Below are 26,398 nucleotides of genomic sequence, written 5' to 3'. Positions count from 1 at the left end.
AATATGCTCCCATTTCCACATGGGAACCTCCAGAGGCTGCGGCTTGCCATGCGGCCTCTAATGCTCGGCCTTGACCTTCCTGCATGTCAAGCACCTCTCAACGTACCAAGCGATCTCTCTCTTCATGCACAACCACCGATAGCTCAAACGCGGATCCTGATACATCTTTGTGGCCACCAAGTGGATAGAAAAACGAGACTTCTGAGCCTCCTCCAACACAATCTGTCTAACTCCACCAAACATAGGAACCCAAAACTGACCGCAACGGGTCAAAAAGCCATGATTGTCCTGAACAAACTTAGTGATCTCACCCCTGATCGTCTCAATCTTCCAATTTTCTTCCCACACCCCCTCATCCCGAGCTTACCTAATCGACCCCAAATGCGGAGAATCCACAGATATCCTCATACATGACACCTCAATAGAAGATCCAGCTGACTTGAGGATCAAGGCATCCGCCACCATATTCAGTTTACTCAGATGGTAAAGGATCTCACACTCATAATCATTTATCACATCCAGCCACCTACGCTGCCTCATGTTTAGGTTCGGTTGATCCATAATATGCATTAAACTCTTGTGATCCATGTAGACGGTATAGTAGACCCCATAAAGATAATGCTTCCAAATCTTGAGGGAAAAACTACATCCCCTAACTCATGATCATGCGTGGGATATCTCATCTCATGTAACTTCAGCTGCCGTGAAGCATATGCTATCACCCGTCCTCTCTGCATGAGGACCACCCACAAACCAGTTATGGAAGCATCACAGAATACCACAAAATCATCAATTCCTTTTGGGAGCGTCAAAACTGGGGCCTCATATAATCTCTGTCGAAGGGTCTCAAATCTTGACTACTACTCAAGGCCCTACCGAAAATCCACCCCCTTCCTCGTCAGACGAGTGAGGAGTACTGCAATCTTGTAGAAATCTTGAATGAATCTCCAGTGGTACCCTGCCAAAACCAAGAAACTTTTGATACCCAAGGGAGATTGTAACACCCCGTTTATTAAATAAATAAATAGACAAATTAATGAATGAATAGTAGCCCTAAAATCAATAATAATTTAGCAAGGTGTCGGTTTCGAGGAGTTAACTGTCATAATTTTAAAAGTTGGTGGTTAAAAGTGTATGTTCTGGATTGGTTTTGTAAATCTTTATGAAGACAGGGATTGCTTGGTAAATTACTAGGACTTAATTTAAAGATATTTTGGAGGCTAAGGGGCTGAATGGTAATATATGGACCTAAGTTGAAAAGAATTTGACATGGAGGGGCTATATGGTAACTTATGGAGCTAAATCGAAAAGAAATTTGGAAGCAGGGACCAAAGGTATAAATTGGGCAAGAAGTTTATATGAGCGGGTATTAAACTTTTCACCTTGCTCAACCATACCAACCCTAACCCTAAGAGGTTCATTAGCCGCCACCTTCGCTTCTCCAACCTCCGGCGCTGCCACTCCCTCTACTGTCAAGGTCGCAAACCCCCAGGACGGTGCCGAAAAAACCAAAATCGCTGAAGACTAACATTGTGAAGATCGGGTGAACCAGGAATCATGGCCGTTGTGGTCATTTTTCTGGTGCAGGTGCGACCATCGCAGTTGAAGATGAAGACTGCATTTAGGTATTATGACATCAATCGAACGGAAGAAGCTGTCTACAGGCATCGTTGCTGCTGTTCCCTGTGGGGGACCGTCCGCCTTTTCCCTTCTCCATCTCATCCAGGAAGCGTTGTTGCATCGCTGCCGCCACTATCGCCGACTGTAGTGTTGTTGTTGCTGTCGCCATATGCCACCAGGTGGGTGGCTGGCTCCATTTTGCAAACAGAAAGCATGTGTGTGTGGTTGTTTGTTGGCCGTAAACTAAGAAGATAACCACCATGGCCGTCGGCCATGGTGCCTGTCACCTTCTGCCGTGACCAGCCACCGTGAGTGGCCCCTATGTGTGTGTTAAATTGTGCTATGTGCGTGTCTATCTCAGTTGAAGTGGTGGTTTGGTGTTGCTTGGCCGGATTTCACGAGAAAAAGTTGTTACCACCTCCAACAACCGCCTACCGCCAAAAGGGTGGATGGGTGTGTGTGTATGTGTTATTTGTGTGTGCATTCATTTGGATATTGTATTGTAATATTGTATTTTGACGGGAATAATTAAGGAAATCTGTCACCACCACCATGAGGTGGTGGCCGCCGTCATTAGTCGCCATTGACCGCCACTACCTGAGGTAGTAGTGGGTGGTGCCCGACTTATTTAACCCTAATTGACCTAATGAAGCCCTTATTGACCTAAAAACCTAACCATTTGACTATGGGCACGAGATTGGCTTTGAAAATCTAATTAGGGTTTAGAAAACCCGAATTTTGGATTTATTGGTTTGGACTTGTCGGGACCCGCATTTTGGGCCATTGAAATTGAATTATGAATTACACCCAATCACACCGTATGATTTATATAGTAAGATGATGGACTTAATGGATAAAGTCCTTAATGGGTTAACTAAGAACACTTAACCCCAATCATCATTTTATGTGAAAAACCCTAATTAGGTTTGGGTTCTTGTTGGGCCAATTTTGGACTCGGCTGCTGTGGGCCTTCGTGGGCCAAATTGGAACATGTTTATGGAATAAAGAAATTATTGGGCTTTAGGATAAGGCCCATTGGGAAGTCTTAGGCCCAATTTGGAAAATTAGGCCATAAGTGGGCCAAAATATGGGCCTAGATGATTATGATATTTTGGACCATCAGAATGCCAAATGTTTGGACTAAAATAAATGATTGAGCCTTAAAATAAGTCCATGTAGAGGTTTGGGCCCAATTTGGAAAGTTGGGCCATATGTTGGGCCTTGGTTCATTGATTGGTTTTTGGGCCTTCATAGTGTGTGTTTGGAACTTGGTTTTGGACCAAGTTAGGTAAAGGGTAAAATAGTCTTTTTACCCCAAGCATGGACTTATGGTTATGTATTGGAACCCAACTATTAATTATGTGTTGTTTTGATGGTAACAATTCGGGAGTCTGTCCACCAGCAGCTAGAGTTTTATCCGTCGGAGTTCAGCTGTGTGAGGTGAGTCTCCTTACCACACTAATGGGTTGAAGGCACCAAGGCCGGCCTATTTACCTAGTTGTAATGATTATTGTGGATTTGTTATCGATACATTATGTATTTATATCAAGACTATGCGAGGGTTCCCATGGCAATTAGTTATGACAGTTGTCTTCGTGACTCTTGCATGTTGTGGATATTTGCGAATGTGTTGTCAATATGTTATGTATTTATGCCGAAGATCATGTAGGGGTTCTAGTGGCCTATTTTATGATATTTGGATGGTTAGTTGATTATGTGATATGTCTCTATGAAACTTGTATGGAAGTCCTCGGGGGGTTCCCGTGGCAGTATATTAAGACCATTAGGGGGTTCCTATAGCCTTTGATATAAGTCCTTGGAGGGTTTCCAAGGCTTCCTATTATGTTTACATTTTTAGCTCGTATGTTATTTATATGGTTAGACCGTACGGAGGTTCCCACAGCAGATAGCCAAGACCACGTGGAGGTTCCAGTGGTGGCTAGCCAAGGCCATGTGGGGGTTCGTATGGCAGATAGTTAAGACTACATGGGGGTTTCCCGTGGCACTTGGTGTATGACCTTGGATGGTTGCCATGGCATCCTTGTATGTTTATATGCATGGTTTTTACAATTGATATGATATATATATATATATATATATATATATATATATATATATATATATATATATATATATATATGATTATGTGTATAAGACTTTGGATGGTTTCCATGGCATCCTTATATGTGTATATGCATGGTTTATGCAATTGATATGGTTTATGTGGTTATGTGGGGTATGCTCTGGGGAACTCACTAGGCTTCGTGCTTACAGTTTTGTTTATGGTTTCAGGTATCATAGATTTGGAAAAGAAGAGCACGGCTTGATCACAGCACACACACACCCGTGTTTGACTATAATGAAAAATGAAATTTTTACCCTTGATTTTTGGGTTGTTACAAGTTGGTATTAGAGCCTTGGTTTGAGGGATTTGAACATACTTTTGGTTGAGTCTGAACTCAAACTGAGGATCTATAAAGTTTTTAAAAAGAAAAGTGTTTTCAATGAAAGAATTTTCGAAGACAAGAAAGGGTGTGGTGCATGCAACCGGCTGAGCTCAAGTAAGTTTTCCCCAAAATACCCATATATGTTATCTGTTATGACTTAACTTATGAATCTGTGAATCGCATGCATGTTAGGGCTATGGAGATGCCTTTATATGTTGTATGAGCTGGTAGACATGCATGCTAGTGCTGAGTGGTTAGCGATAGATTGGCCTGATATGTGATGCTTGTAGCGTTAGAAATAGTGGATGTTATGTTGGAATGGGAATGATTATTGGTATTAGTAACTGTTAAGTGTATGTTTTTAAAATTGTATATAGTTAGGATCTTATAGCCTTAGAATGATTGATTTGGCCTTATTTCCTATTATGTGTATAATTTGCATGCATAAGGCAGCCGGTGGTAAGAATGGATGGATGTGGATAGCATGAGTTGTGCTATGTGGGCCGACTTTTTGTGATAGTTCTTTAGATTGGAGTGCTACTGCACGAATGTTGCTTGCTTTGTGCTTTATGGAACTCTTGAATGATGGGAGTCAGCCACTAAGAGAATATGACGATATTCAGGAGGTGGATGGCTGGCATCATGAGGAGTTCTTCAGCAACTGATGGCAGGGCGAGTTTGGGAACCTAAGGAAGCCTATGATAGGCTCTAGTGAGTTAGTGGGGTGGTTCGGCGAGTTTGGGAACTTAGGAAAGCCTAGGATATGCTCCAGTATGTTAGTGGGGCATTTCGGTGAGGTTGCGAACCTACGGAGAGCCTAGAAGTTGCTTCGGTGGGTATTATGCTGCCATTTAGTGGATGTGTGGGGGCATCCGTGGAGTAGGTGACTTAGAGGATTCGGGAGGATTGCCGAGGAAGGTATGGATAGGTGTGGAAGGTAGTATTGGGCCTGTACTACTGAAATCACGGGATCCATACTCAAATTGGTGAGAATCTTGGAGAATCTAAGAAGCTTGTGGGGAGGAGAATTATTGGCTGTGCTTTGACCGTGGGAATAGCTGCTATATAGGATGAGGATGAGCATGCATGGGAAGGACTATGGTTTGGTCCCGACTTCGATGGTGAGCCAGTTAGTGAAAGGATTGCCAGTATTTTGAATTCTCCTTGGATCTCTTGTATCAGGCGGCAAGAATTGATTGTGTAATCTATTGCACTTTCAGGATTGGAGACTATGTCTTGGGGGTACTTTGTAGCCGGTTTAGAGCAAAGGTTGCTCCAGCTATTGCAGTTCAGCCGTTGGCGACTGAGCTGGTGAGTGTGTTAGGGTGCGAGACCTTGAAGGATATGGATACTAGAGCTTGAGCGCAGAAGATAGATTTGGAGTACCTCTAGAAGAGTGGTTCAGGTCATGTGCATTGAGTGGAGTGTCTCAGAAAGAGACCTAAGACTTCTGAGCAGCATTGAGTGGCCAGGGGGCCGAAGTTAGCATGACTCGTGCGGGAAACCGTACAATAAAGTTATCGCTCCAGGACTATGGGTCACTACAAGCATATCAGGATTTATTGTGTCAGCGGGTGACATTGCGAGTGGATGCTTGAGGTAGGGTGTCCGATCTGATGGATCGGCGGTAAGATTTTGGACAGTTGTGATGAGGCTAGAGTATTGTAAGTCTACGGGGTAGCCCGTAGCATGTATAGAACCCTGGGAAGCGGTAAAATGGTGGTAAATTTGTATTTGCCTTTGGATTTCTTTGGTAAAAAGGGCACTTTGGGAAGTGATTGGATCATCCAACTAGTAAAGAATACAAGAGTATTCTTCGGGATTTCTAGAGTTGGGTGATCATTGTATTTGGCTAATTATGGGGCGTATGCGTTGTTCGGCGCATGCTTTGGGCAGGTCATGCATATTGATGGAAATGGATCGGAAGTCCATAAGGTGTAAAAGGTGGAAGAACATCTTCGAGCCCAAGTGGGGGAGAAATAGGTGGCTGTTTAGGCTTAGGTTGTGTTGGTGGGAATTCAGGAAACTCCCAAACACCGATCGGCATCGCCTTGATTATGAATAGTGAGCAGTGGGAATCCATAGGTGTGACCCAAACTCCTGATGGGATATATGATTCGGCTTGAGAGGTGCGATGATGTGATAATGAAATGTGGAAAGGCCATGGGTAGTAAGCATGGTTGGATGGAAGTAGTGTTAGGTTGTGGTAGGATCATAGAATTCATCGGTCAAAATTAGACTATTTATATAATGGTCACAAGCGTGAAAGGGAAATATGGTTGTGCTTTGGGCACACCATCCAGGGTTGCCAATGAATTACTCTCTGTACTAGGATGAGGATCTTTAGGGTCTGCGGGCGAGCCCGAATGATTATGGGAATCCACGATGGAACTGGTAGAGACTACTGAGTTAAGGGTTTGGATCTTGAGTTGCAGGATCATGTGGATAATCAATATGTGACGCAGAGGAGTCTAGGCTAGGTAGCCTCGGTATTGAGCTCTTGGGAATCTGGTGGTTGGACCAGGTGCGAGACTGGTAGTCTCGGGGAATGGCTTAAGGGTATTTACAGATCAATCAAGTAAGGGATGACGGGAAGTTGAGGTGTATTATGCAAGTGTAGGATTATGTATCAGTGAGATGAGGTTTGGGACATCTACATGCCAAGGACATCAAATTCAGGATTCTAGGGAAATTTGGTATGTGATTCTGTTTTCTAGTGGGAATACCAAGTTATCAGAAGCTGAGTAGTCATTTGAGAGATAAGTGGACTAGGTTCAACAATAATGATTCAGTATGGGCGGTCTGTCAGGGAATCAAACCTTCTCGAGACTACAAATTCTAGATTGAGTAATGTGATCATAATTCATGGAATTTTTTATTCTTCGGGTTTTAGAACCATGCAAAGGATGGTTTTGGTTGCCTTGGAAAGGCTAGGTTATGCTCAGGTTGTGGCCATGTCGTTCAAGTTGGCTGGTATGTAAGGAATGGTAAGGAATGATTTTGAGGACGAAATCTAATTTAAGTGGGGGAGAGTTGTAACACCCCATTTATTACATAAATAAATAGACAAATTAATGAATGAATAGTAGCCCTTAAATCAATAATAATTTAGCAAGGTGTTGGTTTCTAGGAGTTAACTGTAAATCTTTATGAAGGCAGCGACTGCTTGGTAAATTATTGGGACTTAATTTGAAGAAGTTTTGGAGGCTAAGGGGGATAAATGGTAATATATGGACCTAAGTTGAAAAGAATTTGTCATGGAGGGGCTATATGGTAACTTATAGAGCTGAATCAAAAAGAAATTAGGAAGGAGGGACCAAAGGTCTACATTGGACAAGAAGTTTACATGAGTGGTAATTAAACCCATCACCTTGCTCAACCATACTAACCCTAAACCTAAGAGGTTCATCAGCCGCCAACTTCACTTCTACAACCTCTGGCTCCGCCACTTCCTCCGCTATCAAGGTTGCAAAACACCAGGACGATGCCACCACAGTAGATGCCGACAAAACCAAAACCGCTGAAGATCGACATTGTGAAGATCGGGTGAACCGAGAATCATGGCTGCTGAGGTCATTTTTTTGGTGGAGGCGCGACCACCCCTGTTGAAGACGAAGACTGCCTTTGGACGTTATGGCAGCAGTCGATCGGAAGAAGCCGTCTACGGGCATTGTTGCTACTATTTCCGATAGGCGACCGACCGCCTTCTCCCTTCTCCATCTCGTTCTGGAAGCTTTGTTGCATCGTCTCCACCATTATCGTTGGCTGTAGTGTTTCTGTTTCTGTCTCCATACACCACCAGGTGGGTGGCTGGGTCAATTTTGCAAATAGAAAGCATGTGTGTGTGGTCGTTTGTTGGCTGAAAACTTAGAACATAACCACCATGGCCTCCAGCCATGGTGGCTGCCGCATTCTATCGCTACCAGCCACCATGAGAGGTGGTTGTGTGTGTGAAATGGTGCTATATGCGTGTCTATCTCAATTGAAGTGATGTTTGGCTATTGCTTGGTCGGATTTCACGAGAAAAGCCACTACCACCACCGTGAGGTGGTGGCTGCCACCTCCAACCACCGCATGCCACCACATGGGTGGTTGGGTGTGTGTATGTGTTATTTGTGTGTGAATTCATTTGGATATTGTGTAGTAATATTGTATTTTTACCTGAATAATTAAGGAAATCCGTAACCACCACCGTGAAGTGGTGGCCGCCACCGTAAGCCGCCATTGACCGCCACTACCTGAGAGGTAGTGGGTGGTGCCCAACTTATTTAACCCTAATTAACCTAATGAATCCCTTATTGACCTAAAAACATAACCATTTGACCAATGGACATGAGATTGGGTTTGAAACCCTAATTAGGGTTTAGAAAACCATAATTTGGGATTTGTTGGTTTGGACTTATCGGGACCCATGTTTTTGGGCCATTGGAATTGAATTATGAATTACACCCGATCACACTATACGATTTATATAGTAAGATGATGGACTTAATTAATTTAAGTCCTTAATGGGTTAAGTAAGAAAACTTAACCCTAATCGTCATTTTATGTGAAAAACCCTAATTGGGTTTGCGTTCTTTTTAGCCCAATTGTTGGACTGAGCTGTTTTGGGCCTTCGTGGGGCCAAATGGGAACATGTTTATGGACAAAGGAAATTCTTGGGCTTTAGGATAAGGCCCATTGGGAAGGCTTGGGCAAAATTTGGAGAATTGGGCCATAAGTGGGCCAAAATTTAGGCCTTGATGATTATGAGATACTGGACCATCAGAATGCCAAATGTTTGGACTACAATAAATGATTAGGCCTTAAGATAAGTCCATGTAGAGGTTCGGGCCCAATTTGGAAAGTTGGGCCATATGTTGGGCCTTGGTTCATTGATTCGTTTTTGGGCTTTCAGAGTGTGTGTTTGGACCTTGGTTTTGGACAAAGTTAGGTAAAGGGTAAAATAGTATTTTTACCCCAAGCATGGACTTATGGTTATGTATTGGAACCCAATTATTATTTGGGTGTTGTTTTGATGATGACAGTTTGGGAATCTGTAAACTAGCAGCTAAAGTTTTATCCGTCAGAGTTCAGCAGTGTGAGGTGAGTCTCCTCATCATATCAGTGGGTCGAAGGCACTAAGGCCGGCCAATTCACCTAGTTGTAATGATTATTGAGGTTATGTTATCGATACATTATGTATTTATGTGAAGACCATGCGGGGGTTCCCATGGCAATTAGTTATATGTAGTATGCCAGTAGTCTTCGTGACTCAAGCGTGTAGTGGATATTTGCGAATGTGCTGTCAATATGTTATTTATTTATGCGAAGACCATGTGGGGGTTCCCGTGGCCTATTTTATGATATTTGGATGGTTAGTTGATTATGTGATGTGTCTCTATGACACTTGTATGGAAGTCCTCGGGGGGTTCCCGTGGCAGTATATCAACACCATTAAGAGGTTCCTATAGCATTTGGTGTAAGTCCTTGGAGGGTTTCCACAGCTTCCTAGTATGTTTAAATTTTTAGCTCGTTTGTTATTTCTATGGTTAGGCCATGTAGAGGGTCCCACAGCAGATAGCCAAGACCATGTGGGGGTTCCAGTGGCGGCTAGCCAAGGCCATGTGGGGGTTCCTATGGCAGATAGTTAAGACCACGTGGGGGTTTCCTGTGGCATATGGTGTAAGACCTTGGATGGTTTCCATGTCATCCCTATATGTTTATATGCATGGTTTATGCAATTGATATGATATATGTGATTATGTGTATAAGACCTTGGATGGTTTCCATGGCATCCTTATATGTGTATATGCATGGTTTATGTAATTGATATGGTTTATGTGATTATGTGGGGTATGCTCTGGGGAACTTACTAAGCTTCGTACTTACAGTTTTGTTTATGGTTTCAGTTAATATTAATTTGGAAAAGAAGAGCATGACTTGATCGCAACACACTCACACACACACACACACCCGTGTTTTCTGCATTATGTGACTTTGGGACGTAACTCTGATAAATGTTTTAATTTAACAATGTTTTTGAATGATTGGATGAAGTAGCATTTGTGTTTGACTATAATGAAAAATGCAATTTTTACTGTTGATTTTTGGGTTGTTACAGAGATTTCGAACCTCCCACTGCATCACCAACTCGATTTTGGCCAAGGAACTGAGCCTCTCGCAAACAAAGCTCTCATTTTGAGAAATTAGCATAAATCCATTCTCGCCTTAAAACCTCTAGAAGCTTGTGAAGATGCTCTTCATGCTACTCTCTGGTCTTGAAATACACCAAGATATCATTAATAAACACGATAACCAAGTGATAGAATATTGGCTTGCATACCTGATTCATCAAATCCATAAATACTACAGGTGCATTGGTGATTCCGAATGGCATTACCACGAAATTGTAATGTCCATAACGAGTCGGGAATGCGGTCTTCTCTACGTCTTTCTCTCTCACCCTGAACTAATGGTACCTAGACCTCAGATGTATCTTAGAGAAGCAAGATGCTCCCTATAGCTGATCTAAGAGATTATCAATTCGGTGTGAACCATTTATCTTTTTGAAGAATAAAATCGATGCCCCCCATAGAGAACTGCTTAGAAGGATGAACTATTTGCCTAACAACTCTTGCAGCTGAGATGATAGCTTCTGCATCTCAGGTGGTGCCAAATGGTTCGACGCTTTGGCAATAGGAGTCGCGCCTGGTAGAAGGTCGATTATGAACTCTACCTGCCTCTCAGTAGCACACGCCGGGTAACTCCTCCAGGAATACATCGACGAACTCCCTAACCAGTGGGATCTCTGAGACTGAAACCTGGTACCCAACACACCTATCCACCATACAAGCTAAATAACCTGCACACCCGTGCTGAATATATTTTTGAGCCCTGGCTGCAGAACAAAACCTTGAACTCATCATGGTATCATCTCCATAAATAACTAGTTCTCCCCCACTTGGAGTTTGAACTACCATGCGCTGGCCCTCGCAATCAATCATTGCACTGAACCGGATCAGCCAATCCATACCCACAATCACACAGACATCCCCCATGGGGATAAGGATCAAATTGATCAGAAAGAATACCCCGAAGATCTCCAGAACGCAACCCTTATAAATCGAAGAAGCAGAAACCTCATGTTTGTTGGCGATAAAAACTCGCAATGGACACTCCAACTACTCAATGGGCAAAGTAAACTCCCTACTAAAGGACCGAGAAACAAAGGACCGACTCACACCCGAGTCACACAACACTAACGAAGGAAAGGAGTTCACAAGAAATGTACCTACGAAGGTACAAATATATGAGCATAAAACAAACATAATCAATAAGATGAGGAATAGAAACATACCCGTCACAACATCTGGTGCTGCCCTAGCCTCCACGGCAGTAAGCTGGAAAGCATGACCTCGAGCCCTCGGGGGCTCCGCCCTACCTTGAATATCATCAGTGATCCTCAAAGTAGCAGGCACTGGAGCCTGCGCCGGCCTAGCAAAGAGCGATGGACATTCGGCCTTCATATGGCCAAGTTGGTCGCAATGATAACAAATCCTGGAACGGAGTGCTCGAGCCTGTTGGCAGCAATCCATCGCTATGTAGCTCTATCGGCCACAATTATGGCACCCAGACGATGATCGACAAGCACCCTCGTGTGCCTTACTTTAACTCCCGCACGTACGGTTTTTTCCGCACCCAAATCTTACATCAGCGGTGTAAAACTACTTTGGCACATGCTGCGACTGCATCGGGGCCGACCTCTACTCTCCCGTCTGCAATCTCAAGCCGCCTGGTGGCCACCTGCATCTCCAACAATGAACCATAGTGTTGCATAGAAACAAACTTCCTGATCTCCATCTTAATCATGCTCAAGTAATGGGTTATCTGAGCCTGCTCACACATAACAAACTTAGGACAGAACATTGCCCTTTCTGTAAACATCTTGGTGATCTCCGTCACCATATTAGTATCCTGTCTCAAGTCCAAATACTCTAGTGCTAACCTTGTTGGGGTTTGTATACTACAACATCCTATGGTGAACATACAACCCTAAATACCTTGGATCTATGTTTTTACTAATTATACATGTAAATGGTTTCCAAGGCATTAAACCTATAACTAGCATACATTTGACATAAACCATATAAGATACTAGTTAGGGTAACATACCTTTTATGTAGCTTGAAGTCTTGATGTATTTGGGCTTAAGAGCTTAGCCCCAATAATGTAGAAGCATCAAATGAAGTCACAACACATCATGGACAAAGGATGAAACTTGAGAGAGAATTCATACACACCAAAACCGTCCATATCCTTCAAGAATACATTAGTTGTGATTTTGGCTATGAGGTAATATATTTCTATGTGGAATTCCAAAGGTCATGGGTTAACCCAAAAGCATACCCATGGGTGTTATGATCCATGGTTCATGTGGCCCAACTCTTTATGTATCCATACATAAACTTGGTCCAACATGGATCATAAGCCCAACACATATAAATATAACTAATTACCATAATTAGTCCTCATAGATTTAATTAGTCTCTTTTGATCACAAAATTAATTCCAAATTAATTCTTGATCAATACTAATTAAAACATATGATTTCTTATTAATATATTAGAACTTATAATATATGAATAAATCATATATAACCTTCTCTCAATAGTTAATCATAACAAATTGCCCTGATGATATGCAACCCAAATGGACCATGCTACTCTCGGTTCGAGTACATACCTATAATAGTTATGGGTTTAGACATCTAATCCAATAGTCTCCCACTTGGATAAGTCTAAAGCTATTATTGCAAGTATGACTCCAAAACCCGACTAGCAAACGTAGCTCTTAAAAGCCGCTGTCGAACTCTGACCTAGTCAATGACTTGTCCATTAGACAAGGGATCATATATTCCTCCATTCTAGATATCATATGGACTAAGACATGGATTATAATAATTCTCTCTGTCCATTTGTTGTTTCCCGATTTCCGATTTAGGACAACTAACTAACTGAACAAATCAAATCAGTCTAGGCCCGACCGAGCACTTACGTTTGTCATCACTAAATCATCGAGGGGCCCACAGATATCACTTTTATCCCTCCAAGGGTAAAAGTAATGGATAAATTTTGACTCATATGGATGCTCTATTTCCTCATCAAATCACACACAACAATGGATATTATAACACCAAGTTACTGGTGCGTTTTCACATTATCAATGTGCAACTGACTTGTAGACTACAACTCATTTCTCTATGTTTGAATGATATAAGATATTATTGTCTCATGATCACTCGTGATAAAATCCATGAAGTGAGTCAAATGAGCGTGGGTTTAATCCAATACTCGAATCTTATTCCAGGAGCACTCATGAATATTACAACTATGTCTAGGCCACCTAAACAAACTACATACCCATTCATGATAGTCATGCCTTAATACCTACTTCTAAAGTATGATTGACTATGGATAGTTTGAATAACGTAGTTATTCGGGAAGTCAAAACATGCAAAGTGAAACACAATAATAATACTAATCCTATATGGCCCAAATACCTTTGAGTCATATTGATTACTCATTATTCATTGTATAATATTTTGGATAATCAACTTAATACTTGAATTAAAATAATAGTTATGTCATGCTCCAAGCATGCACACTATGTTTACCTATGGCCCTTTCTTTGTGGAATAGATCAATTTACAACATTTCAATGATGCTCATTTCACATTTCCAAATCATTATCGTAAATGTAAGAATACCAAATTCTTGCCATTTACCGAAATCTGGTAGATTCTAAACTTATATGCATTGATCCTCTTGTAATGAGTATGCACAAAAGTCACAAAGAATTGCCTACAGACATTGCAAAGTATTCCAATGGAGAGCAATTCCATGGAAACGAAGTCTCATATTCAAAGTACATTCCTTTGAACATCCTTCTTGCATTAAGTTTTCAAATCGTACACAGATTTAACGAATAACTTTCACCTATGGAAACATTTCCATATTCTCATTTTGACTATCATTTCTGAACAAGAGTTGCCTCTTTTCAGAATATGTGAATATGGTCCTTCCAAAATTTACACCATACTTCCGACTATCCATGAGTAACCAATCGTTGGTAAACCTCAGATTGTCCTCGACAATTGCTTAATCATTTTAGCCATATCCAGTTCTAGTCCTTTTCCCTCTTAATGCCCTAGGAATTTGGAAAAATTAGAACAGATGAATATTACAGCACATGCAATCGATCCTATATCCGATGCATATGGGACATTATTCATGATGTCTCACATAATGACACGATCCTAGACCAGTCTTTTTCTATAATATTTCTATTTCTATTTGCCATGTTCTCATAATTCAGATTATGAAAAGGGATGTCGTAATCATAATCGAATTTTAGAACGCAAATAATGTTCCCATATATATAATTATCTTATGTCGAACCATTCCAACATAACATTCATATATATACTTGACTAAATTTGATTAAAATATCAATCTAATCTTTTAGAATTGGGATGAAGTATAATTTCCTCTCCCTTAATTATAGCAAAACAACTTTTCAAACCCTACACCTTTGCAAATTGAACCTTTTCTTTTCTATAATTAACATTGCTAACTTGCAATACTTAACATAATAATCATGCTCCTACTAACATGATAATTATTACCTTATCAGCATAACACTTATGCTCTCACTAGCTCTGACATGTATCCATAAATCTGTTGGACTTCTAGAAATCAATACTTATTGACTTTCTTACCAAAGTTCATTTTTCTGGTACGAGATGCTTCAAAAAGATTTTATCTAAGCTTCCTAAAATCATATGCCTTTCCTTTAGATAGATTACATGTGTGTCTAAACAATTACGAAGAGGGATGTCGTAATCATAATGTTTAAACCTTTGCCATTGCTCACACTTCGAATTATGAAAAGGGATATCGTAATCATAATTGAATTTGAGAATTGCAAATATCACAATTGTTAACTATTTAAAATATACTTAGTGGAAGCATTTCCTCACCATCATTTTCATGAATCAGAGAGAAACCTTATGACACTTAGATTTCTATGGTGTATTTGTTCCTATCCCTGTGAATTTGTTAAAACCATAATCACAAGACAAGGTTAGTGACAAATCCAAACTCATATGGACTAAACTTGTGCAATCTTAACTTCTTGCCACTTGGCAGCACAAGGGCCTACCATTGCTTCCAGGTTGTTATGCAAAAAATTGAGAACTCATAGAACTCACATGCATAGTTAACTTTTAGCTGCAATGAGCACATAAATAAGAATGTGTCAACACGATAGGTTATAAAAATCAATTCGTGTGCTAGTGATAAACAACATGCTTTATTCTTGATTAGTTCTTGAAACTTTTTCAAGATCCTTAAGACTCCCACTAACCTCTTGACATATAAGATTCTCTAGTTAAGAACCATTCCTTGACAAAACAAATATTCAAGAGTTAGTGTGGATTCTTATCAAGATAAACACTTCACTCAATTGGTCTTAGTTGGTCTTTGTTTTATCCAAAAACATCACAACTTACCAATTTCAAATGTACAAGTGTTGAAAACATTTTACTCTACATTTGACAAGTACTATACACCTTCTAAGGATTATGTCACTCAAGTTACAATCTTGGTGTATGACTCTAAGACTTGTTTTGGACGAAGTATGATTCATCTTTTTGATTTTAACCATTTCAACCATCCACAATTCCTCTTCTTAGCCAAACAAATGCACCAAGATTTCCTTAGAGAATCAGTTGTGATATGGTTTCATAATCACTAAGATAATCATAAAACTATTGGGTTTTGGGCATTCTAACACTCCTAAGGTGTTCATGCAACCCTAAATACCTTGGATCTATGTTTTCACTAATTATACATGCAATGGTGTTTCCAAGCTATTAAACCTATAACTAGCATACAACTGTCACTGAATCTAGTTAGGATAACATACCTTATGGTGGAGCTTGAAGTCTTGATGTATTTAACCTTAATAGCTTCGCCCCAATAGTGTGGAAGCCTCAAATGAAGTCACAACACACCAAGGACAAAGGTTGGACTTGAGAGAGAATCTTCATGCACTCTAAAACCTTCATGAACTCCAAGATCATGCACATACACTAGGGTGGCGGTTTTAGGTCATCATATATGTATCTATATGTGTTGAATTCTAAGAGTCATGGGTATAACCCAAATCCATACCCATGAGTTTTATGATCCATGGCTCACGAGGCCTAACTCTTTATGTATCTATACATAAACTTAGTCCAACATGGATCATAAGCCCAACATATATAAATATAACTAATTAACATAATTATTCCCCATAGATTTAATTAGTCTCTTTTGATCACCAAATTAATCTCCAAATTAATTCTTGATCAATACTAGTTAACTCATATGATTTCATATTAATATATTATAACTTATAATATATTAATAAATCATATATAACATCTTCTCTCAAAAGTCCATCCTAGCAAATTGTCCTGATGATATGCAACCCAAATAGACCATGCTACTCTTGGATCAAGTACATAGCAGTAATAGTAGCTCTTAAAGCCGTTGTTGAACTCTGAACAAATCAAATGACGCATCTATTTGATAAGTGATCATATATTCCTCCATTCTAGATATCATATGGATTGAGGCATGGATTATAATCATTCTCTCTCTCACTCTCTCTCTCTCTCTCTCTCCATTTGTTGTTTCCTGATTTCCGATTTATGACGACTGACTAATTGAACAAATCAAATTAGTCCAGGCTTGGCCAAGCACTTAGGGGTGTCATCACTAAATCATCAAAGGGCCCACATATATCGCTTTTACCCTTATGAGGTAAAAGGAATGGATAAAATTCGACTCATACACTTGTACTAACTACTTGTTAAATCATACACAAAGGCACGTTTTATAACATCAAGTTACTGATGCATTTTCATACAATCAATGTATAACCAAATCATAGTCAACAACTCATATCTCTAGGTTTGAAGAATATAAGATATTATCGTCTCATGATTCACTCGTGATAAAATCCATGAAGTGATTTAAATGAGCATGGGTTTAATCCAATACTCGAATATTATTCCAGGAGCACTCATGAACACTCCAGCTAAGTCTAGCCACCTAGACAAACTACATACCCATTCATGATAGTCTTGCTTCATACCTACTTCTAACGTATGACCGACTGTGCATGTTTGAATAACTTAGCTATTCGGGAAGTCAAAACATGCAAAGTGAAACACAAGAATAATACTGATCCTATATGGCCCCAACATTTTGAGCGTAAATAAAAACACCTTTTATCTAAGCACCATATTGATTACTCATTATTCAGTGTTTCAATCTTATTAACTTAATACTTTAATGAAAACAATAGTCATGTCATGCACCAAGCATGCACACTATGTTTACCTATGGTCCTTTGTCTTGTGAAATAGATCAATTAAACACGACTCCAATGATGCTCATTTCACAATCCAAATCCCTTTTGTAAATGTAAGAATACCAAACTCTTGCCATTTACTGTAATCTATTAGATTCTAAACTTATATGCAATGATTCTCTTGTAATGACTATGCACAAAAGTCATAAAGACTTGGCAACAGACATTACAAATAATTCCAATGGAGAGCAATTCCATGGAACCGAAGCCTCAAATTCAAAGTTCATTCCTTTGAACATCCTTCTTGCATTAAGCTTTCTAATCTTACACAGATTCAAAGAATAACTTCCACTTACGGAAACAATTCCATATTTACATTTTGACTATCAATTCTGAACAAGAGTTGCCCCTTTTCAGAATATGTCAATATGGTCATTATTCTATACTTCCAACTGTCCATGATAAACCAATCTTTGGTAAACGTTAAATTGTCCTCAACAATTGATTAATCATTTTAGTCATATCCAATACTAGACCTTTTCCCCTCTCAATGCCCCCAGGCATTTGGAAAATTTAGAATGGATGAATATTATAGCACATGTAATCGATCCTATACCCAAAGCATATGGGACACGATTTATGCTATAAATTTTTTTTATTTGCCATGTTCTCAAAATTCTAACTATGAAGAGGGATGTTGTAGTCATAAACGAATTTTGAGAACACAACATATATAGAATTTCTTTATGTTGAACTATTCCAGCATAACATTTATATATATATATATATATATATATATATATATATATATATATATATACATTCTTGACTAACGTTGATTAAAATATCAATCTAAGCTTGTAGAATTGAAATGTGGTATAATATCCTCTCCCTTATTTATAGCAAATCAACTTTTCAAAGCGAATTTGTTGGGTCAAAAATATGGTTTATACTTTGCTTTTCTAGGAAAATATATTTTTTTCTATAATATAATATGTAATATTGTGGTTGTGTTCGGCTGCACTTGTGTGTGCGGCCGCACACCCTGTGTACGGCCGCACACGCGTGTGCAGCTGTACACTGGTGTGCTGGTGGTGGCCCATGTCTCATATAAATAGAGGAGTGAATGTGGGAGTGTGAGGCTAGAAGAGAAGAGAGAGAAAGTTATAGAGAAGAGTGTGTGTGTGAGAAAATCTATGTATATGGAGCATCACTCAATTTAATTCAATATATCTTAGATTCATCTTAATTCTTCTTCTTCTTCTCTTCTATATTGATCTGACATCATCCAATTGATTGGGATTCTGCACCATCAATTGGATCTGATTGATACACAAGCAATTTTGGGAACTTACAATTGGTATCAGAGCTTGGTTGTATCAATCAATTTTTCCAAATCTGGAGCTTATTTGATCTTATTTTGAAAAGAGAATAGCGTTTTTGGATAGATCTCGCAAAAATAAGGGGGGTTACTTCTTTGTATTTTTCATAAAATGAGTTTTTGATCGAGTTTTAGAGCAAAAAAGGTTGAAAAACGTCGTTTTTTCGCGAAGCTGTTGAAAGTGTTTGCTATTGAAGTATTTGCTGTTGAAAGTGTTTGCTGTTGAAGTGTTTGCTGTTGAAAGTGTTTGCTGTTGAAAGTGTTTGCTGTTGAAAGTGTTTGCTGTTGAAGTGTTTGCTGTTGGAAGTTGTTTGTTGTTGAACGTGTTTGCTGCTGAAGGTGTTTGCTATTGGAGGTGTGTGCGGTTGGAAGTGTGTACTGTTGGAATTTATTTGCTATCCATTAAAAAAAAAGAGGAAAATGAGTTCCACATCAATTCCGGTAAATAAAGTTTCATGTACTCCATCTTGTGAAACTACTATCAAATTTCTCCGAGATCAAATCCATTTATTAAAAAGAGAAAATGAGGACCTCAAATACGAAGGCTATACTCTAAGGAAAGGTCAGAAACCGTTAAAAGCACAACTAGAAGCAAAAACCAAAGACTTTAGGAAGCTTCAGGAAGAGTACAGCAACAAGTGTGAAAATTACGATCACATTAAACGCAAACTTGCTGCTGTAACTGAAGAACTTGACGCTTTGAAAATAAAGTGTGGAAAAACAGATGTTAGTTTCAAAAATTACACTGCGTCAAGTAAGACAGTCGAGTCCTTATATGAAAACCAATTAAAATTCAAAGAAAATCAAAACAAGGGTCTAGGGAATGATAGTGTTCCTCCACCTTTCAATCATAACTACACATCCATCCCTATGACCCAGTACGAAATTGACAGGGAGGCACATCTTCGATATGGCAAACCAGCTGGATTTGTGTCAGGAGGTATTAAAGTTGAAGATATTAATGATTCTACTCCTTGTGCAGGTAAAGTAGTAGATGATGAGAACAAGGAGCAAACTATTGAACAAACCAATGATTCCTTAAACTCTGAATCTATTGCTTCGAACTCAGTTGCTTCTGATCAATCAGCTGTTGAGAAGTACAGGTCACCAAATCAAGTGAAACGATCTACTTGTTGCAATTGTGCTTGTAGGAACAACAAGAAACAAGGCAAGGAGACGCCACTAGGGGCAGGAAGAAACAACTCCACAGTGAAGAAAAAGACATGTTTTCACTGTGGAACACCTGGACACATTGCCAGAAATTGTCCAAATCGCGCATACGTTCCTTACTACGCACATGGCTGGCAGAAAACACCAAGAGGGAGATACCCCAAAAGAAACCCTTCGAGGCCACATTCAGACAATAGCAACTGGAATGCCACGAAGGCCAAAAATCAATCCTACAAGGGCAAGAGTTCAACCCACAAGGCCAAGAATCTAAATCCCAAAGTCAAGAAGGGAATTTCGGCCAAGAAGCCAAATCCAAGAGATGCTCTCTTGAAGCCAAAATCAACGTCATCTCAACGGTCGACATCAAGTTCAAAATCAAGTGCTGAGCCACCCATCAAATCGAAAAAGAAATGGGTTAAACCTAACTACAAATGGGTTCCCAAGGCTCACTCTCCCAAATCAACTAATGACTCTAATATTTCTTCATCTTCTGTTTGTGATAAACAGGATATGTCATGGGAGAGAGTACCGTGCAAGGATGAAAAAGGTCGACCCAGTTTCAAAATGGACTGGGTTCCAAAGACCAACTGATCCCACTCTGTGTCAGAGCAGCTATGGAGGCATATCATCAGACTTCGGTTTGTTGGTAGTGGCTGTTCCTGGCACTTGATAGGGGACATCTCTCAACTGTACAACATTCAGACATTTGTTTGAGAGTATGTGTCCTTTGCGGGAAGGGAAGTAAAAGGAAGGGATCACATGGGGTTTGTGCTTAACGATGTGAAGAATTTTCGGATCTGTTCTGAGATGTTGCGTGATGTTCTCAGACCTTCTGGATGCAAATTCAATCGGCGAATTACGTGATTTTAGACGTAGATGAGACTCGTGGAGACTGTATTGAAGATCTTCTGAGCCAAGGCTTCATCCGTGAGCATCGAAGAATTCTCATTCGAAGGAGCAAGAAATGAAGACTGTTCTTCCATCATTCAATCTTTCAACCTCAGAAGCAAGGTGAAGTTGTTCTTGAAGATTATGCGACGAATTGCATTGAAGCCTCCTCAATCAGTCTGCTGCTATCTTGTACCTGCTGAAGTGATCTAGAGGATTATTTCTCTTTGATGTTCTCCCTGAAGATTCTCAGGCTGAAAGAACTATCTTTCAAGAATCTTTTCAAGAAGCCTCCTCACCCAACGTACGTTCAATGTCAAATTCTGCAGAAATCCCAACTGCTCAAGAAGAAGTCATTTATTGAAGATTCATATGTTCATCTTGATGCTGCGAAGAAATTTGAAGATTAATGCTGAAGCCAAGCTCCCAATGTAGATTAACAAGAAAAAAGCCAACTACTTTTTAGGGGGAGCTTGTTCGATCAATTAGAAAAGAGAGCTATAAACCAAGGGGGAGATTGTTGGGTCAAAAATATGGTTTATACTTTTCTTTTATAGGAAAATATATTTTTTCTATAATATAATATGTAATATTGTGGCTGTGTTCGGCTGCACTTATGTGTGCGGCCGCACACCCTATGTATGGCCGCACACGCATGTGCAGCTGTACACTGGTGTGCTGCTGGTGGCCCATGTCTCATATAAATAGAGGAGTGCATGTGGGAGTGTGAGGCTAGAAGAGAAGAGAGAGAAAGTAATAGAGAAAAGTGTGTGTGTGAGAGAATCTATGTATATGGAGCATCACTCAATTTAATTCAATATATCTTAGATTCATCTTAATTCTTCTTCTTCTTCTCTTCTATATTGATCTGACATCATCCAATTGATTGGGATTCTGCACCATCAATTGGATCTGATTGATACACAAGCAATTTTGGGAACTTACAGAATTCAAACTTTGTTTTCTATAATTAATATTGCTAACTTGCAACACTTAACATAATAATCATGCTCCCACTAGCATAATGATTATTATCTTACTAGCATAACTCTTATGCTCCCACTAGCTTTGACATGTACCTAGAATTCAAATGGACTTCTAGAAATCAATACTTTATTGACTTTCTTACCAAAGTTCAGATTTCTGATACGAGATTGCTTTGATAAGAATTTATCAAAAACATACACCTTTCCTTAGACAACTCACATGTGTGTCTAAACAATTATGAAGAGGGATGCTGTAACCATAATGTTTAGATCTTTTACCATTCTCACAAGTCCATTAGTGTGCCGGCACACACGCTCCACTAACGATTTTGAGAATGCAAATATCACAATTGCTATCTACTTAAAACCTACTTAGTGAAAGAGTTTCCTCACCATCATTTTCATGAATCGGAGAGAAACCTTATGACACTCAGATTTTTAATGGTGTAAGTGTTCATATCCATATGAATTTTTCATATCCTTAATCACAAGACAATGTTAGTGACAAATCCAAATTCATATGGACGAAACTTGTTCAATCTTAATTTCGTGCCTCCTAGTAGCACAAGGGTCTATCATTGCTTCCAAGTTGTTATGCAGACAATTGAGAACTCATAGAACTCATATGCAACGTCAAATTTAACTAGAATGGACAAGAAAACAAGAAAATGTCAACACGATAGGTTACAAACCTCAAGTCCTGGGCTAGTGATTAACAATACTATTGATTAGTTCTTCAAATTATTTCAAGATCCTTAAGACTCACACTGTCCTCTCAAGAACCATTCCTTGAAAAAAAAATATTCAAGAGTTGGTGAGAATTATCAAGACTAACACTTCACACAATTGGTCTTAGTTGGTCTTTGTCTTATCCAAAACATCATAACCTACCAATCTCAAATGTACAAGAGTAAGAAACATGTTACTCTACATTTGATAAGTGTTATAAACCTTTTTTAAAATTATATCACTCAAGTTACAATGTTAGAGTATGACTCTAAGACTTGATTGTGAAGTGAAGTATGATTTATCTTTTGATTTAACCATTTCAACAATTCATGATTCATCTCCTTAGCCAAACTAATGCACTAAGGTGTCCATAAAGGATCAATTGTTATATGGTTTTATAATCACTAAGATAATCATAAAACAAGGTACTCAAGTACTCTCCCATCTCTTCAGATTGGAGAAACTTTTATCTTTCTGCCTAATTTGATTCTTTTTATTCATTCTGTCTATCATTGAAACTTTTCCAATGATCTATAAGTATACTTAAACTTGTAAGTATAACTATATTACTAAACTTTAGTAAATCATAACGAATAATATCAACCTTTGTGGTGGACCTGACCAGTGCACAACCTAATGTACTCGATCTTTTAGTCCTTCACTTGACTCATATGAACATGTGAACAAGGAATTAGTCTTAATTTACCAAAGATGTAAAATTCTCATTCATCACACAATACAGCTTGCATGATTCCAAGTTTCCATCCAAATGAAACTTATGTGATGATAACCTTTCCTTATTTGGTAAATTATGACACTACCACGAATGAAATAATCAATTCCATTTTCCAATATTGCTATCAATGGAAACATATAAACAACAATTTTTCACAAATACCATTGTAAGTATACTTAAAATAAATAAAATCAAAACTTTTCTTTTATTTTAAAACTTGCGGAAAAATCTTATCCTTACAATGCAAATACATATGAAAACTATGTTTTTATCTATTCCTAAGCAATATATCATAACTTCTAAGCAGCATCTCAAAATTTTGATCATCGAACCATGCGATTGATGTTCATCTTTGCGATCAGAATCAGCATACTCTTTTCTTTAAGCTTCCTTTGATTCTACAAAACATAAAAATGTAATTAGATTACATTATGTCTTACGAATCTCCAAAAAGGAACTTAATGGAGTTAGATAATGGACTTTTACCTGAAGTAGAGTCAAACTTGTGACCTTACCATATCTTACAGGTAAATCTGGCAGCTTCGCAACCAATGCCCCTTCTTTTGTCAAAAGAAACATATGGACTCTTTGGAAATGGTACATGAGACTATCTCAGAATTATCCTTTCACTTTACCATTAAGTCAAATGACTTGACCATGGCTGATCCCTTTCCATTGGGAAAAGAAAGCTTTTCTGGACTTCCAATGTCACCATTGTCAATGTTCAAATGGGATTGGGAAGTAGATCTTCCAATATATTTTGCTTTAATAATGCCCCAAATCATTGTTGATTTAGCAATATCAAGCAAATAGGTAAGATCATTAAGGTTCATGTTTTGATCTGTCATCAGGGTGTGACTGAAAAACCAAGTCAACATCCAGCTGCCTCGATACTTCGACACTTGACTCTCCTGGCTTGCCAATAGGGATTGAGTGATCTTGAACTTTTCAAGAACATGTAGGGTAGGGAGAATAATTGGAGGAGGAGGAGGAGGAAGTGAAGTATGATTTCCAGTCCCATTAATGCTCAACAAAGGATTAATCTTTCACCTTGATTATCATGTGGGATATCATCTTCATTAGGAAAGCTGGCTCCTAAATGGGAAGACCATAGATGTCTAAACTAGAAATCTATAATGGGAGACATTCAATTTTAGTCGATTTAAAGTCCTTAGTATAACTCCCAATATGAAATATTAAGGCTAGGACCCAACAAACAATTTTAAAACTTGGAAGAGGGATGCCGTAATCCAAGCTACAAAATATTTGAAGGTAGGTAAATGACGATTTACCAATTTCCACCATTAAAAACAAAATAAATTATTAAGTTTTAATTGGGTTGAACCTCCTTGATCTTTTGAGATTCATTGAACTTTCAATGACATTTTTAAATCTCGGTTGTGCCCTCTCAAGTTTGTGACTGGGATGCCGAGGATCACAAACAAGGTGTGAATAACTATGCAAATTGACATGGTACCCTTAATTTTATCACCTAATTGATGTGCCGGTTAACCACACGCGCTCCACCGATCTATTATAAAACTTAAGTCACCCATTGCCACACATTTTCAGTCCCATGTTAGTGTGCCAGTTAACCAGACACGCTCCACTAACGACTTAACAAGGGTGCAAAGTGTAATTTCATGGGTTAGCACCAAATTCACATTTTCCTAAGTAACTAAGATTGGGAATTTATAAGAGTTTAGCCACTTAGTATTTATCATTATACTTTTAATGAAAGGAGAATTATAGTCCTTTCCTACCCGTTCAGCTAACAACCCTTCACCAGTCAAGGAAGCAGTGGGTGAGAGTGGACACCCATTAAACTGCCATTTTATAGGCAGTAACCTTATACCCCCCCCCCCTTATAGACCGGCTTCGTGAATGAGGCCTACTAACTGTAAGATTGACTTTGTTCTTATACATATATATAATTATTAAATTTTAATATTATAATAGTATAAGGACGTATTTTAAACATTTAAAATACTTGGTGGTTTAAACTATTAATTAAACTATACTCTTAATTTAATTAAACTTAAACCATGTCTTTATGGAATTATTAACTATTTTAATTAAACAGTTTAATTAATTTAATGAATACCATAAAGTTTGAATTTTAACTTTTAAAATTCTAGGGTTTGGAATTAAAGTGTACATAGGGAGGTAACTTTACAAAATTCAATACTTGAGGGAAAGTTTTGAAACAATTCATAACCTTTCATATTCATAACATATGAGTTTAATGTAGGTTTTTAAAACTTTTAATGGAGAGACTTTTGAACATCCATAACTTGAGGACAAGTTATGGAGTTCATAAAACTATTTATGAGGAATAAACTCTTCAAGTTTCTTAACCTATGGTTTTAATAAGCTTCTTTAATGTGACTTTTCATATAACTTGAGGACAAGTTACAAAAACACATATTATGAATAACTTTTAGATTCATTTGGATTGAAAACAACTATCACGAAGTTGTCTAGCAATATTCATAATCTTGATTAAACTCATATGAAAAAGACAATTCAAATCAAACAATTTTTCATGTAAGTAGCCTAATCATTAAACTAATACAAAACATGAAACTTTTGACAATTATCTTTTGAATTGGATAGGAAAGAACATTACCACATCAAAAACAGGTTTATAGGTTCAAAAACAGCTTAGGGTAATGATTCTAGTCCAATTCCAGCCTTAAAAGTTGAAAATATGCTGTTAGGGGTTCTACTTGTTGAATGTATGAACCTACTCGACGAGTAAGATGAGTTTCTTCATGGACTCGACGATTCCATCAGTGGACTCGGTGAGTCCAGTGCCCAGACAGCCAGAAAACCGATTTTTTTTTTTCATCTTTTTCAGCAATTTGCATCAAGTATAATTGAAAACAAGACTAGGCTCTAATACCACTCTTGGGTTTTGAGCATTCTAACACTCCTAAGGTGTTCATGCAACCCTAAATACCTTGGATCTATGTTTTCACTAATTATACATGCAATGGTGTTTCCAAGCTATTAAACCTATAACTAGCATACAATT

Source organism: Lactuca saligna, chromosome 6 (genome assembly GCF_052625555.1).
Source record: "Lactuca saligna cultivar CGN05327 chromosome 6, ASM5262555v1, whole genome shotgun sequence".
NCBI lineage: Eukaryota > Viridiplantae > Streptophyta > Magnoliopsida > Asterales > Asteraceae > Lactuca > Lactuca saligna.
Note: the sequence above shows the minus strand (reverse complement) of the source record.